Raw genomic sequence first — 16,170 nt, 5'->3', positions numbered from 1 at the left:
TTTCTGATAATTTTTAATGTCCAGGAAATAATGGCGATCCAAGCTATTCGAAAAACTTATTGAGTTGAGATAATTATAACTCGTACAAGGGCTTATGATGTTGTGAGGTCGAAATCTCAATAGACAATGACTGCTACAATCAAACAAGGTTCGAATTTAACTGCATCTTTGCCTTAAATGTGTGGATGACTGACAGATATCGAGCATGACTGAGTGAGAGAGATAGGGATGTCGTGTTATAAGGTAAGAGAGATGACGAATGAATGTTTGACATATAGTTTTCTTTTAAGCCAGAGAAGAAATGAGAGTTACCTGAGATATAAGTTCTAAGGTTTCAGTACAGTTACAACGGCTACGGCAACGCATTACTGATTCACGGCAGAAATAAGCAGGGTGGTGGTACCTACCCGTGCAGACTCACAAGAGGTCCTACCACCAGTTATTACGCAAATTATAATTTTGCGGGTTTTATTACACGATGTCATTCCTTCACCGTGGAAGTCGATCGTGAACATTTGTTGAGTATGTATTTCATTAGAAAAATTGGTAACCGCCTGCGGGATTCTAACACCAGTGAATCGCTAGATACAAATGCACTGAACGTCTTATCTTCTAGGCCACGATGACTTCAATTGCTGATTTGAATGCTGCAATCACTGTAGCTACCTATGTGATGATTATATGAACATAGCTAAGAAGAAATTAGTCGCATTACCATTCGCTTTGATAAATAGACAAACAAACTTTTATCTATTGAGATCTTATATTACTGGTGGTAGGACCTCTTGTGAGTCCGCGCGGGTATGTACCACCGCCCTGCCTATTTCTGCCGTGAAGCAGTAATGCGTTTCGGTTTGAAGGGTGGGGCAGCCGTTGTAACTATACTGAGATCTTAGAACTTATATCTCAAGGTGGGTGGCGCATTTACGTTGAAGATGTCCATGGGCTCCAGTAACCACTTAATACCAGGTGGGCTGTGAGCTCGTCCACCCATCTAAGCAATAAAAAAAAAAAAAACATTTCATTAATGCCGTATATGTCGATATAAAAATCGTGAAAGCGGAAATTTCCTAATTCTGTATTCCCTGGTAAAAATACTTGTAGATTGGATTAACGTGATCAAACACCCACAGTATTTCGATATAATTTTAGAAAAAAATATTCGAATTATACACGTAAGCGTATCTCGTCTAATGTGTAATCATGTTTGATGTAGAAATACTGTCGGTAGGTACCAGATTTTAACAAGTTTTTGGCTTTGACTTGTTTGATGTGTCTTCTTGTTGGATGAGAGAGGCCAAGGATCGTCGGCAGTGTTGTGCAATTTGAGAAGCCTATGTATGTCCAGCTGTGGACTGCAATACGCTGATGGTGATGGTGGTGGTGGTGGTAGTCTAATGATCTGCGAAGAGTCATCGAAATTATAGATAAGATTTTGCAGCTCGGTGAACTAAAAAGTAAAAAATATTTTATTCACACCAGCTGGCCCGGCAAACGTTGTTTTGCCATAATAATGTACTTATAGATTGTTTCTAGGAAAGATAGATAAAACTAGATATCGACTGCAGTACCATCTGCCGGACTGATTTGTAAATCTAAACCATTCTCCAATCTACCTGAAGGTACACGGACAATTTAATTAAAATCGGTCCAGCCGTTTAAGAGGAGTTCAGTGACAAACACACGCACAGAAGAAATAATAATATTTAAATAAAGATAGGGAGTTCTTTTTCTCTCATGATATAAGATTATCTGTTGTATTTTCATTAATTATATCCTAAAATTATTGTTATTTAACAAACTAATTTGTTCAATTTGTAATAAAAAAAACATGTGTGCAATTCACACGTGGTAGAAGTGAAACCTTCCAAAATTAAAATACAATTATCCTAAACGTCTTAAGTATATGTAAAATTTTGTCATTAGTAAATAATTGCAAGGTAGCGCCCTCTGTGAATTGATATTTTAATTTCACGTATAATCCTAAATTAAAATTCACTACAAGAGCTTTCATACACACGTAAGTATTAAAAAATCTCAGAGATTGCGCTGTATTAAATAGTATGTATATTTCTGTCTCATTCTTTTGTATTTGTGTCTCTTACCTGTCGTTTTTTCCGTTGCATCCGGTTTGAAATCACAACGATCTTAAAGAAGTTTTCACTTCAAAAATGTCGAGTGTCACTTCGGTAATTGTTCGTGCGATGAGAACACGTGTCATCCTGACAACGCGGCGGCACTGCGGACACACATCCCTTGTCCAACTTGTATCTACAACAACCCTCTGTCGTCGATTCAGCTCTAATCTGTTGCGAGTGCTTCCTGAAGCAGCTGTGCTTGGTCAGCGTTTGCACCAGCTGAAAGTGTCGGCGGTATTGATTCATCCAGTGGGCGTGGACCAAGCGAATGGCCCGACGGTGAGCTGTCTGGAACTGACCTTCAGTATCGATCGGCGAGATTAAGTTTTCCACACTCGGATATCAGTAGGACGGGACGTACCAGGCTCTAGGCACGGAGGTCAGATCGCAATTGGTATACAGCAGGGAGCGCCTCCATCGCCAGCTCGCATGCCGACTCTAAGAAAACGGTGGCGTGCTCTAATGTAGTCCTGACGGTTTCGGCGGGCTGTGGCCAGTACAGCAGCTTCGAAGAGCTCACCTACCGCCGCGAACGCATTGCAGATTTTCTATCATCCCAAAAAGATAGGCCAAAAATTTGTAATATTCCTCTCAGTCATTGCATTCTCTTCTGGCTGAAGGCACTAGGGGTATCTAGTTCAATGTAATGTGCCAACTACCGATTGGCCATATCATGGCGGCATGATGGAATTATTTTCGTAAGAAACTAGGAAGGACTTTAAATAAACACATAATAAATGTTTGAGTAATGTTTGAATAAATTTAGTAACCGTAATTTGTGGTTGTAATCATAATAATTAGACGTCAAATCACAACAATTAGACGTCACGGCAATTTCTTTGTAATAAGACGACACGAATGTTGTTTTATGTTTATTTTTGTACTTAATTGTGAGTAAAAAGCGAAATTTGAGAAATGAATGGCTGCGAGGGAGTTTTCCAGCGCTGTTAGCGAAGTTACATTAGAGAGATGTTGTGTCTTAAGTATTGTATGTGTTACATTGCTTTTCGCGAAATATACGATAAGGCTTTTATTAATAGAGCATAACTTTTTCTGGATGATCGACTGACGTGTTAGAGTTGATATGGCGCATATAATAAATCAAACCCTCCCCTCTCTATGCACTTGAGAATTCTTCTTCAAACTTTATCGTAGTGCGCAATCTTTTTGGAACGAAGTTCCTTATGGGACGATGCGGAGGGGCACCCTAACCGGGAAAAAAAGTCCGTAACGTAAGATTTTTTCTATTTAGTTTGTTATCAACAGATGTCGCTGTACGTAAATTCAACAATTCCTGAATCGCGGTGACAAGGTGTTACACAGTTGATAACCTTGCGTTTTTTAGAGGACGCAATTTTATGTTGGGACATGTGTGGGAGGTCAATAGAAGCTTAACCTCAAGTTTGTGGGGTCGCCACCCTTGTCCCCCGGCCGCCATCTTGGAAAAAGGGGTGAAAACACTTTTTTCGCGATATCTCGGAAACTATGCGTCTTAAAAAAAATTTGTAAAGTCATAATTTGTAGCAAATTGTTTTGCCTACAAATAATGTTTATATATTTCATTGCTTGTCATTCATTTATTTCATTGCTTGTTGTTAATTGGTTTTGGTAATCGACAGATATATATTCTACACTATAATTCTCATGTTGTACCTATTTTTTATTTTAGCTGCTCTACACACACTCATCACTTTTAATTATCATTCTCATAATCCTCTCGCAGGTCTGCTGGAAGAGATTTCTTAAAGAAATGAGCAGTGCCTTTGTACATAATTTTCCTATTACTCTGTACTATGTCTTCCTTTTTGTGTGTACATAAATAAATAAATAAATAAATAAATAGATATCCCAGTGAAATGAAATTTAGGTCATATAAATATCATCATAATCGATAGGATTGACATCGACAGATCTTGTCGATTCTACAATCGGTTCCAAGAAGTACTAGTTACAAGGCTTCCGAAAACTTACGGACTTCCGAAACAAACTCAGTGGGATTGTCTTGTCATCAACAGGATACTTTGCTACGCGTTTGACTCCTAAATATCACTAGATGATGACCGAACCTTGCACGTTTTTTTTTATTTAAAACGCCATCTTGTTGTGTCTTTAAAGCAGTAAAAATAGTATTGTTATTCGCCAATAGACGTCGGAAAGAGTCATAAAGTTGATTATCGATAAAGTTGATTATTGAAAACACGAGTAAAACAACATTTTCTGAAAATAAATCGTAGCTAGATCGATTTATCGCCCCCGAAATCCCCTGTATACTAAATTTTATAAAAATCGTTGGAGGCATTTCCGAGATTCAGATTATATACATATATATGTATATACAAGAATTGCTCGTTTAAAGGTATAAGATTCTCTTCAGATTCCAGGAATCGTAGAAAGCACAATTTACAAATTCGGTACGTACAGATGTTCACTTTCCTCCTCCTTGAGTCGTATTCCTCACTGCTGAGGGTCGTGACCACTCTTTTGTATCATCTTCGCACGCCCATCTTTCTCCATTTATTCTTGTCTCTGGCGGTGTGGAGGGCGCTGTGAAAGGTCGAATCGAAAGCGGTTCGGATCTGGTCGGACCAACGCCGCAACGTATTGGGCTGAGCCCCCTAGGTCTTTTCCCGTCCATCCATCTGAGATCCGATTTCGTTTGTCAGCTTGTCCACAATAACATATAAACCATGGACTACATCTTCATGTTATTTTCAAAGACAAAAAAATTGCCTAAAAATTTGTATACAAACTTGCGGAAGCAGTAAATAAAATTCTATAGGGGACATCAAGAATTAATATACACAAAAAGTTTCGTCATATAAAAATTTCCCGACACAGAGTAGTGTTTTCCCCAACATAATCCTTATAGACTCACTTTTTGATGTTAACGAATGATAACGGCTTACAACTGGGCGGGCCGTGAAGTCGTTCGGCAAACTATTGCAAAAATACTTGAAGATGGTCTTTTAAGTCTTTAAACCAGTAAGATATTTATAGTCTAGTGGTAGGACCTCTTGTGAGTCCGCGCGGTACCACCGCCCTGCCTATTTCTGCCGTGAAGCTGTAATGCGTTTCGGTTTGAAGGGCGGGGCAGCCGTTGTAACTATACTGAAACCTTAGAACTTATATCTCAAGGTGGGTGGCGCATTTACGTTGTAGATGTCTATGGACTCCAGTAATCACTTAACACCAGGTGGGCTGTGAGCTCGTCCACCCATTTAAGCAATTTAAAAAAATCCTAATAAAATATATTCCTACACTTTCCCAGTTCTCGCCGGAGTCCTATTCCACCCTAAGTCCTATTCATCGTTGATATTGATTAGTGGCTTATCCCGAGTGAGTCCGAACATTTCACCATTAACTCGGTACTATTTCTGCCGTGAACATAATAATATCTTCATCCCCGATGTGACCAAAGAAAGTCTTTATTATCTTGATTTTGATTAAAATAATAAATAGACCAGAATAAGGAGAGATGTGTCTTATTGGCTCTACCCCCGGCATTGCTGAAGTCCATGGGCGACGGTAACCACTTACCATTAGGTGTACCGTGTGCTCGTCTGCCTACAAGGGCAATAAAAATACATAAAGTATCAGTATAGAATGACTAAGCGAATCATTAAAGGCGAATAAAGTTAGTATTGCCAATTAATTTCTGGAATATTAGTGGAAAAAAAAAGGTATATAACTTTTTTATTATAAATATATAAATACGGCGCCATGGCCGAGCGGCAGTTCCGTAATCATACGTATTCGGTGCAACTGAGTTTATTGCAATAAAGCCTTTTGAATAATGCTGAATTTTATTGATGCACAAAACATATCACTATCGTTACATATTATCATTATCACTTCTTGTGAGTCCGCTCGGGTGGGTACCACCATCCCGCCTATTTCTGCCGTGAAGCAGTAATGCGTTTCGGTTTGAAGGGCGGGGCAGCCGTTGTAACTATACTGAGACCTTAGAACTTATATCTCAAGGTGGGTGGCACGTTTACGTTATAGATGTCTATGGACTTCAGTAACCACTTAATACCAGGTGGGCTGTGAGCCGGTCCACACACCTAAGCAATAAAAAAAATATATGTATATACCTAGTCAGATCATAAGTATTGTCACACAGTAAAAACTTTTCTTTTAGAATGCTGGCCACAAAAAAGTTTATTGAATTCGAATTTCGAATTGTTCATGAAAATAAAAATGTATACTTTTAGAATTTTACTCATTTTTAAATATGGAGTGGACGCTTAAAGAAGAGCGTGTTGCAGTTATTGCGTTGCATCGTTGCGGTTACGCGCCAATTCAAATTTTTAACATACTGAAAAATTTGAATATAACCAAAAGATTCGTTTATCGTACCATCAAACGATACAATGAATACTCTAGTCTAGATAACAGGACAAGAAGTGGTCGCCCTCGGTCTGTTAGGACTCCAGCAGTGATAAAAGCTGTGAAGGCGCGTATTCAAAGAAATCTCAAACGTAAGCAGAAACTGTTGGCCCTTCAGATGGGGTTAAGCAGAACCACGGTGAAAAGGGTGTTAAATGAAGACTTAGGGCTTCGGGCATATCGAAGAAAAACAGGACATCGATTGAATGCTCGTCTAATGGACCTGAGACTGAAGAGATGCCGCGCTTTGTTGAAGCGGTACGCGGGAAAAAAATATCGGGAATTTCTTTTTTCGGATGAAAAAATTTTTACCGTAGAAGGGAGTTACAACAAACAAAATGATAAGGTGTACGCACACAATAGTGAAGAAGCAAGCAACCGTATTCCGCGTGTCCAACGAGGTCATTTTCCATCCTCGCTCATGGTATGGTTGGGAGTTTCTTATTGGGGCTTAACAGAGGTACATTTTTGTGAGAAAGGTGTAAAAACGAATGCAGTTGTGTATCAAAATACAGTCCTGACGAACCTTGTGGAATCTATTTCTCATACCATGTTCAATAACAGGCACTGGGTATTCCAACAAGATTCGGCGCCAGCTCATAGAGCGAAGAGCACACAAGACTGGCTGGCGGCGCGTGAAATCGACTTCATCCGGCACGAAGACTGGCCCTCCTCCAGTCCAGATTTTAATCCGTTAGTTTACAAGATATGGCAACACTTGGAGGAAAAGGCATGCTCAAAGCCTCATCCCAATTTGGAGTCACTCAAGACATCCTTGATTAAGGCAGCCGCCGATATTGACATGGACCTCGTTCGTGCTGCGATAGACGACTGGCCGCGCAGATTGAAGGCCTGTATTCAAAATTACGGAGGTCATTTTGAATAAACTTTAGTGTCATAAGAATCTATGTTTTGTTAAGTTCATTTTGGTATATGAATGGTTACATAATGAATAAACTTGTTTCAATTATTTTACATTAAACATGTGACAGAATTTATGACCTGACTAGGTATATATATATATATATATCACTAACCTGCTTCTTGGTCGATCCCGAGCAAAGAAAAGTATTAAGTCTCCATGACCTTGTCAGCGCTTCAGAAAAACCCCACTCAAATGGGCTTACATCTAAAATAATATATAAAGTATTACAACGCGGACAAAATTTGGAAGCGATACGCGTATATCATGTCTTATTTGTATTAAATAAGTATTGGACTCGATATCACAGTACTATTGACTAGAAGACTCAAATAAATATTTGAGCGAGGATATATCTACCGCGTAAAAAAGATATCGACCAATTCTGTATATTTACAAATTGAAGATTTAGAAGAAGAAAAAAAATTCAGTATTACGCTACTAGAACACCGATTCAATTTTTAAAAAAAAAGAAGCAATCTCGCTTAAGCGTGGGGTGCTTTTCAGGATATTATCAAAATAACCCTTCTACTCAAATCTGTTCATAAAATATTTATAACTTCATATATCATGCGCCCCACGCTTTTTTTACAATAAAATCATCTTTTCTTACACTATTTTCAATTCGAATTTATTAAAATTTATTTCCTATTTTTAAGTTGGATTTTCTATAAAAGCGTATTTTGTTAGTTTTTTTAAACTACTTTTTTATTTGTTTTATGGTTGTAAGTATAATTTAAAAAATACACATACAATCTAGATCATTATACAATTAATTCACACACACACACACACACACACACAATAACATAATAATAACATTTGTCTCATGCGAATTCGTAATTGGAATAGAGTTATAGTAATTTTTTTTTCTCTCATGAAAACCGTATTCAGGTTGGAAGCGTTGTCGCGTTGCACACGGATCCGCGTTTCCTTCAGTCGGCGATTAGCAATCCTTCGTCAGCCGCCAGTCCCTCCTTACTTACCGTCGACCGTGCATGCCTCTTCCCGCAATGGAACGCGCGCGAACGTAAAATAATAAACTTAATTAAAAAAAAAACCGATACAAATAGAAACTTTTTTGTGAAATAAACTGCATAGTGTTCGATTTTTAAATCACTAGGATTCTGAATAAACTGCTTTGGAAATTAGGATTTTGAAATTTTTGCATCAAATTTAAAATAATTCTTTTTTGTGTGTGTGCGTGTGTATGTGCATATTTTGTGTATATTTTACGATTAGTCAAACTATTGTTTATTACCGAAATATCATTTGAAGTGTTTGTGCATTAATTGTTCGTGGTTCATTAAGAAATTTTTGAAGCGCTGCCAACATTGAAACGTGAGTAAATAATGAATTTTCAAAATTCGATTCATTATTTTGAGGTACCAACATTATTTAACGTGATTCGTGATCGTTTGCCAAAAACTAATGGATGTTTGAAATAGTTCCGATTCGTATTGTAATTCTTAATTCCCTTTTTCATTGAATTAAAAACGGTTTGAATTTTTCACGCACACAAAATACGATTAACCTGTACATAAGAACGATTTTAAAATGCGCATTAAAAATGTAATAACGCAGATATAATTTAAAAAAAATCTTAACCACCCAGAATAGTCATTGAAAAGAAAATTTTAATTCATTCACTAATACAAAAAAAAAATTGAACATAAACTTTAATGCTGTAACTAATAAGAGTATTAAAATTTATTAGTAATAATCTGATTTATTGACTAATAAAGAATAAATTGCAAAAGGAAATATGTATTCAAACGCATTATTTATATTCAAGTTGAGAACTAAAAGTATTAAGATACATTAAAATTTAAAAACAAAACCAAAATTTAATATTTTCACTACAGTCGTCGATTTTCTTCTTGAATCTATTATTTTCTGCATCTTTGTTACACAGTTGGGTTATACAGCCTCCTAAGTCCTAGCATCCACCTACTGGTACAAATCGAGTGCAGGTCATATAGCCTCTCGTCTTTATTGTTTCTTGACTACATATGATTTTCCTCGGTACCTCGATAAGGCTATGCGTCATGATAATCGCCTTATCGTTGCCGCCGCTGACTACTTCCCGAATCCTGATCATTCAGGAGTCAGTTCCCAGCGACGGACTATTTTTTTTTTATTGTTTAAATGGGTGGACGAACTCACAGCCCACCTGGTATAAAGTGGTTACTGGAGCCCATAGACATCTTCAACGTAAATGAACCACCCACCTTGAGATATAGCTTCTAAGGTCCCGGTATAGTTACAACGGCTGCCCCGCCCTTCAAACCGAAACGCATTACTGCTTCACGGCAGAAATAGGCAGGGCAGTGGTACCTACCCGCGCGGACTCACAAGAGGTCCTACCACCAGTAAAAAAGACTAGGCATGTATGTCGTTACGGATTCATCAGACCCAATAACCCTTGCATTAGACGCCTTTGGCTCTAACAATTAGAGCAGGCTTCGGGAACCCGGTAACCGTACTCGTCGAACTCGGCAAATAGTTCGACGTGTAACCTAACCTAAACATCAGCCCGCTGAGTTTCTCGCCGGATCTTCTCAGCGGGGCGCGATTCCGATCCGGTAGTAGATTCGTTCGCGAAGCAGCTGCTCTTGAGTTCTCTTTTGGAGGCGCTCGGGCAGCTGTTAACAAATCTCACCCCTCCTAGCAGAGCCTTTGCTCAGCTACATGTCCTGGTGAAACTGTAAAAAAAAAATGACTTTTCTTCATAGTCATAGATGGGATTGACCGCATGGTATAAACCAACCGGTTTCTTTATTAGATCTGACCAGCAGTGGTTCTGCCCTCTTTGATATTGCGTATTCCTAACAGAATGCAATCATGGGTGCTTTGAAAAAGCGTTGGTTGTTGTACTGTTACATATGCCCCTCAATAATAACGTAATATAAATAATAATGCCGACTGAGGCATTCTTGAATGCATTGTCTATACTTCTATACTAATATTATAAAGAGGAACGATTTGTTTGTATGTTTGTTTCGAATAGGCTCCGAAACTACTGGACCGATTTGAAAAATTATTTTTCCATTAGAAGCCGACATTGTCCCTGATGAACATAGGCTACTTTTTTTTATTTTTTTTTTTATTTTTATTTTTTTGTTTCATGTGTGTTTTAATGTTTCCGAAGCGAAGCGAGGGCGGGTCGCTAGTCTCTATATAAAGACGATATATTGCTAAAGCCCGGTAGAACATATTTGCTTTGAGAAGTGGAAACATACATTGTTTTGTATTATTTCTTTATAAAATAAACTCAGTGCCAGTCACCGTGTCCTTTTTTAAAAAGAGACCTACCCCTTAACAGTACCACGTATCGAGGCGGTCAGATATTGTGGTGCTAACTGGGGTCTCTGGACTTAATTTAAGAACAAGCCCACTGAGAATTTACCTTACCACAATAGAAAACGTGCAAAATCACATTTCATAGCCTGCACAAAACATAAAACGCATTTTGATTAAAGCAGGCAGTCACGTGTGATGAAATGTGAGATTCAACGTTATGTTCCTTCCATTACATTTCAGAAGAACGAATAAATTACATATTTATTAGCAAGCGCTTTATTCGACGTGGCTTTATTTGAACGAGGCTTTTAAGCTCTTCAGGGGTAAACGGGGGCTTAACTGTACCCAATAGCTTTGATGATTCAATCACGCAACTTAATGTGGGCCGTATGCTCTTTTTCCCGCGCAATAAGAAAATAATTGCTAGTATACTATCTTCTACAGTTGAGTTTCGTACATAAATGTCCCCTCAATTTTGTGTATGATACTAGTGGTCCCGCAGTAGTCGAAATTCGACTATAATTAATTGAAATTATAAGTTTGTACACTATTAAGATTCTATTTTCAAAGACTATTATACTTCTATAATCACAAATTTCGCCAAAACTACACTATAGAAAAATATTAATAAAGACAAACAATATTTAATCTATTCTCAATTTGACAACAGACGTCAAATACAAAAGTTTGACAATAAATAAATAGTATGAATGCGTGTGTGCGTCAAATACATGGTAGTGTGTGTAATGTTTTCTTTATTGATTTAATGTATCTTTTATGCATTATCTTAAAAAAATATTAGCATTGTGCACTTCTTCTCTATATTCTCTATAAGTGTGGAAAATTTCATACTCCTCCGTCCGCGCAATTTTCGTAAAAAAGGATACAAAGTTTTTGCTTCACGTATTAATATATAGATGTCGGTACTTTGTTTAGGACATATTCGGAATATTTCTAGAACGAAACGCTTGTTCAATTCGGTTTTTTGAATTGAACAGCGAATAACCTGATGACAGTGCGGTGGGATCTCGTTGTGGACTGCAACATTGAAATTGAATTGTCCATGGAATCCGATGGTTTTATACCTGGTCACTTCCTTCGATTAGCGTTGATCAACAATGATCAATGAATTAAATAACATAACTGCTCGGGAAATTGATAATTTTTACGCACACAGTCAACGGAGTTGGTTTTGAGTTGCTATTCCTGCCATTACCTAGTCAACAGCCTTATTCGCTCTCCTCTGATTGATATTTATTTAGAGGATATAGATTAGATTTAATATTACCAATGAAAAAAAAACAAATATAAAAAAGTTCTGATCCCTTAAGCCCTGTCTACGGCCAATGATCGGAGGCGCTAGAAGTACATTACAAAGAGTAAAATCTTGTCGAAATGTGATGGTCACGATCCTCAGCAGTGAGGAAACGACGTGAGGAGAGTTCTGATCTGGATATTTGGCCAAAATAATGGTGGTGTAATCGATTCTCAAGGTTGAAGCAGAAAAGGCAAAAGTCTAATGCTCTGGTCGGACTAGATACGCTCTGCTCTTAACTCTTCAGACCACGATGTCTACGATCTATGCAGCCGAAAATAGTCATATGGCGCAGAATAATCCTGGAAAAGGTCATTCATGGAGGCCATGTCCCCTAAGCAATGGGGATTATCGACGCAAGGTGGAATCGGTTCTCGATAAGTTTTCAAATTTGCTGTAAATTAAGTTTAAAGAGTTTCTATTAGGTATATAGCTTCGGGTGAAGTCAAAAGAAGTTAAAACAAATTAGCATCGTAACATTTTTTTCTCCCACTTTCACAACAAAAAAAACAAAAGAGAAAACACATTACGTAGAATAAATTTCAATCTTGAGAAGTCATTGTTTCTGATACAAAAGTTTATCCTTAGGCGAACTATATCTTTGTAATTGTGGAAAACCTTGTTCACTTAGGACGCCATCATCCATTTATTATCAAACCTTTATTTATTCTTTACTTTCTTTTGTACCAATTTTTATGCAATGAAATTAAGACTTAAATTTTTTGAGATACACATAACTGGAGTGGAGTTTTCCTATAGTATTCTGGAAGCGATAAACGCTTTTGTTATTGCACGTAGTGGACTACAATTGTAAATTTCCAGTGACCCGGAGCAGTTCGTCATTTGACATCACTTTAAGTTTGGGGATCATAAAAACTGTTTTGACTAGACGTCGATGGTAAACGACCGAAATGGTGGTGATTAGGGTCACCCGTGGACAATGGAAACGCCAGCGTCGCAGCCAAGTCTCTGCTTACCGGGAAGCTCTCTCTTTCTCACAGTCTCCTTTGAAGAAGGATATATCATAGCACTCAGGAAGCAACGTGGTGGGGGGAGTTCATCCAAGAGTCAGATGGTTCGCAAAAATTACCTCTGAAAAAGCACTTTTGATGAACAAAGTAATAGCAGTAATGAACTAAGCTAATGGAGAATGGTGTGATGATAACTTGGAAACAATAGAATCACTTGAAGCACTTGCCGTGGAACACCAAGAAAACAATACAGAGAGAAACAATCAAAGCTTCTCCGTAGATCCAGAGGTCCACGAAATATGAGCTACCGAAAAAGGGTCTAGCCCGGAAAATTGATATTGCTTTCAGTTCATTGACAATTAGTTCTCGTCCGATAGTTTAACCTTCAATTGAGTGAGGTCCTTTCTCAAATACAACACAGACACCTCTAGAATCATAAAGTTTTATCTAATCTATATATCGACGCTTGAAAGGCAAACATGACTAAGCGACAATGCGTGAACTTTACAGTAGACTAATTTAAAGTTGAAATACCTGAAAACAAAATCTATTTTAACGAATCTAGCTGTAGTAGAATCTAGCTAGTAGCTGTAGGATTGAAACCTAGAGATATATATATATATATATTGCGCATCGAATATGGTTATTGCCTATCATTTATGTACAAAGCAGTTATTGTCGCTTAGACACGTTTGCCTTTCAAGCGTCGATATATAAAAATGAATTGCTGTTCGTTAGTCTCGCTAAAACTCAAGAACGGCTGGACCGATTTAACTAATTTTGGTCTGGAAGTCCAGAGAAGGTTTAGAAGGTAGATAAATATGAAAATGCTCGGAATTAAATAAAACTAACAATTTTATTTTTTCTTTGATGTGTCCCCCGTCGGACGGATTCCTTTTGTTTGTTTTAAGTTTATTTTATACAAAAGTTTAGGTTTTTTGTTTATCGATTGAGGCACTACGAAGTCTGCCAGGTCAGCTAGTTTTTTTTTTTATATTTTAAAACGATATAGTGAATGTCTTTAGGCTATGAACAATTTTCGTAATTCAGTGTTTCTTTCTTCACACTCGAATAATTGGCTCGTGGAAGAAAGAGATAAGATTATGGTAGCCACGTACCCTATCACCTACGCAAATAAATAAATTCTTCAGATTGGATCTGATTTAATTTCTTTATCACCAAAAACGGAATGTCTAAACAATAAGCAAACTACAATAATTTTCCTCTGAAACCGTTATGTGATGTCCATAAAATTAGAAAAGAACAATTATTTACTTTTATTTTTAATATACTTTTTTTTTTATTACTGTTATGTTTAATATACATATATATGTCGGAGGCGGCGCCAGGGATGGCTAAGCGGTAGTTTCCGTCATCACTCGTATTTGGTTGAACTCAGTTTATAAAAAGTCAATAAAACCTTTTGAATAATAATTATTGAAACTCAACACACACAACTTTCACAATGACAGGATAAACCGACAGTTTCGTTCCACATACCGACAGACCGACTGACTGACTGACTGACTGACTGACACGGAATGCCACGACTCTTTTTTTTTTTTTTTTTTTTTTATGATTGAAGGTTTACTGGTGGCCCGGAGGCCTTTCCAGTTTCACCAGGACAGGTGGGCGAGCAAAGGCTCAGCCAGGAGGGGTGGGATTTGCTAACAGCTACCCGAGCGCCTCCGAAGGAGACCTAACAACTCAAGAGTAGCTGCTTCGCGAATGAATCTACTACCGGATCGGAATCGCGACCCACTGAGAAGATCCGGCGAGAAACTCAGCGAGCTGATTCATGGGTTAGGTTGCACGGCGAACTCTTTGTCGAGTTCGACGAGTACGGTTACCGAGGTCCCTAAGCCTGCTCCTAGAGCTGAAGGCGTCTAGTGCAAACGTTATTGGATCTGAGGGATCCGTAAGGACGTGTCTAGGGCGTCGACGGTGACTGGCTCCTGCATGATCAGGATTCGGGGAGTAGTCAGCGGCGGCTACGATAAGGCGATTATCATGACGCATAGCCTTATCGAAGTACCGTTCCGACGCTGACTTCATGTATTTCTGGATAGATTCGAGGCCCAGGTCGTCGTGTAGATCAACGTTCCTCACGAACCACGGAGCTCCGACGGCTAACCTGCAAAAGCGGGATTGTAGAGATTGAAGGGTGTCTATGTGTGTGCGGGCCGCGTGAGCGAACACCACACTCGCGTAAGTCATGACGGGCCTTATGCAAGTTTTGTAAAGTGTCACCTTGTTCCGAAGGGACATTTTACTCCGCTTACAGATCATGGGGTAGAGTCTACCGAGAATAAACGCGGCACGGTCACGGACTGATTTTATATGCGGGCGGAATGTCATCGATGCATCCAGGGTAACGCCCAGGTACTTGACCTTCCTGGCCCAGGGTATGGATTGACTAAAGAGAGTAATCGGGGGTGTGAGATTCCTCCTCCTAATACGGGAGGAAATCCGTGTGGAGCTTCCCCTCTGAAATAGCACCGCAGTACTTTTCGCTGGGTTGATGTCTATGCGCCATTTTCGGAACCACTGTCCTAGGGCTAGGGCTGCGCTCTGAAGCTTCTTCGCGATTAGGGACTTGTTTCTACTGGAATAGTAAACAGTCGTGTCGTCGGCGAATAAAGCTAAATGGGTCGGCGGCGATCGGGGAATATCGTTAACGAATAAGCTAAATAGGAGGGGTGAGAGGACAGAGCCTTGCGGGACTCCAGCTGTGAGAGGTCGTGGGGAGGAGCGGGTGCCCTCGACTCGATATCGAAAAGAGCGGTTCGACAAGAAGTCCCGTATGATGAGCACGAGACTATCCGGCACGCCCATGTTGAATAGTTTGAAAATCAAACCGTTGTGCCAGACTTTGTCGAACGCTTTTGCGACGTCGAAGAAGAGAGCTCCCGTGTATAACGGTTTTGGTCGATTAAGCCCCACAAGAATGTGCTCCGTGAGGCGGTGCACCTGTTGAACGCATGAGTGATTTGTACGGAATCCGAATTGTTCATCGATGAGAATGCCCTTGGATGAGACGAAGTCTCTGAGGCGTTTGTAGAGCAGACGCTCATACAGTTTGCCTAGAGACATGAGGAGGCTAATCGGGCGGTAGCTCGTCGGATGATTTTT

The 16,170-nt window shown here is 38.9% G+C and overlaps 1 protein-coding gene across 1 annotated transcript in view; it reads left to right on the top strand.

Moving 5' to 3' along the window:
* Window positions 1–8,506: 8,506 nt before the first annotated feature.
* Window positions 8,507–16,170, top strand: part of NGR-A5 (neuropeptide receptor A5) — a 108,253-nt gene continuing 100,589 nt past the window's right edge. The window contains exon 1 of the mRNA XM_028173713.2: window positions 8,507–8,790. The gene's annotated coding sequence lies outside the window, so the exon portion shown is untranslated. The remainder of the gene's footprint in view (window positions 8,791–16,170) is intronic.

Source organism: Bombyx mandarina, chromosome 20 (genome assembly GCF_030267445.1).
Source record: "Bombyx mandarina strain Sakado chromosome 20, ASM3026744v2".
Classification (NCBI taxonomy): Eukaryota; Metazoa; Arthropoda; class Insecta; order Lepidoptera; family Bombycidae; genus Bombyx; species Bombyx mandarina.
This window is presented reverse-complemented; position numbering and strand designations above follow the sequence as displayed.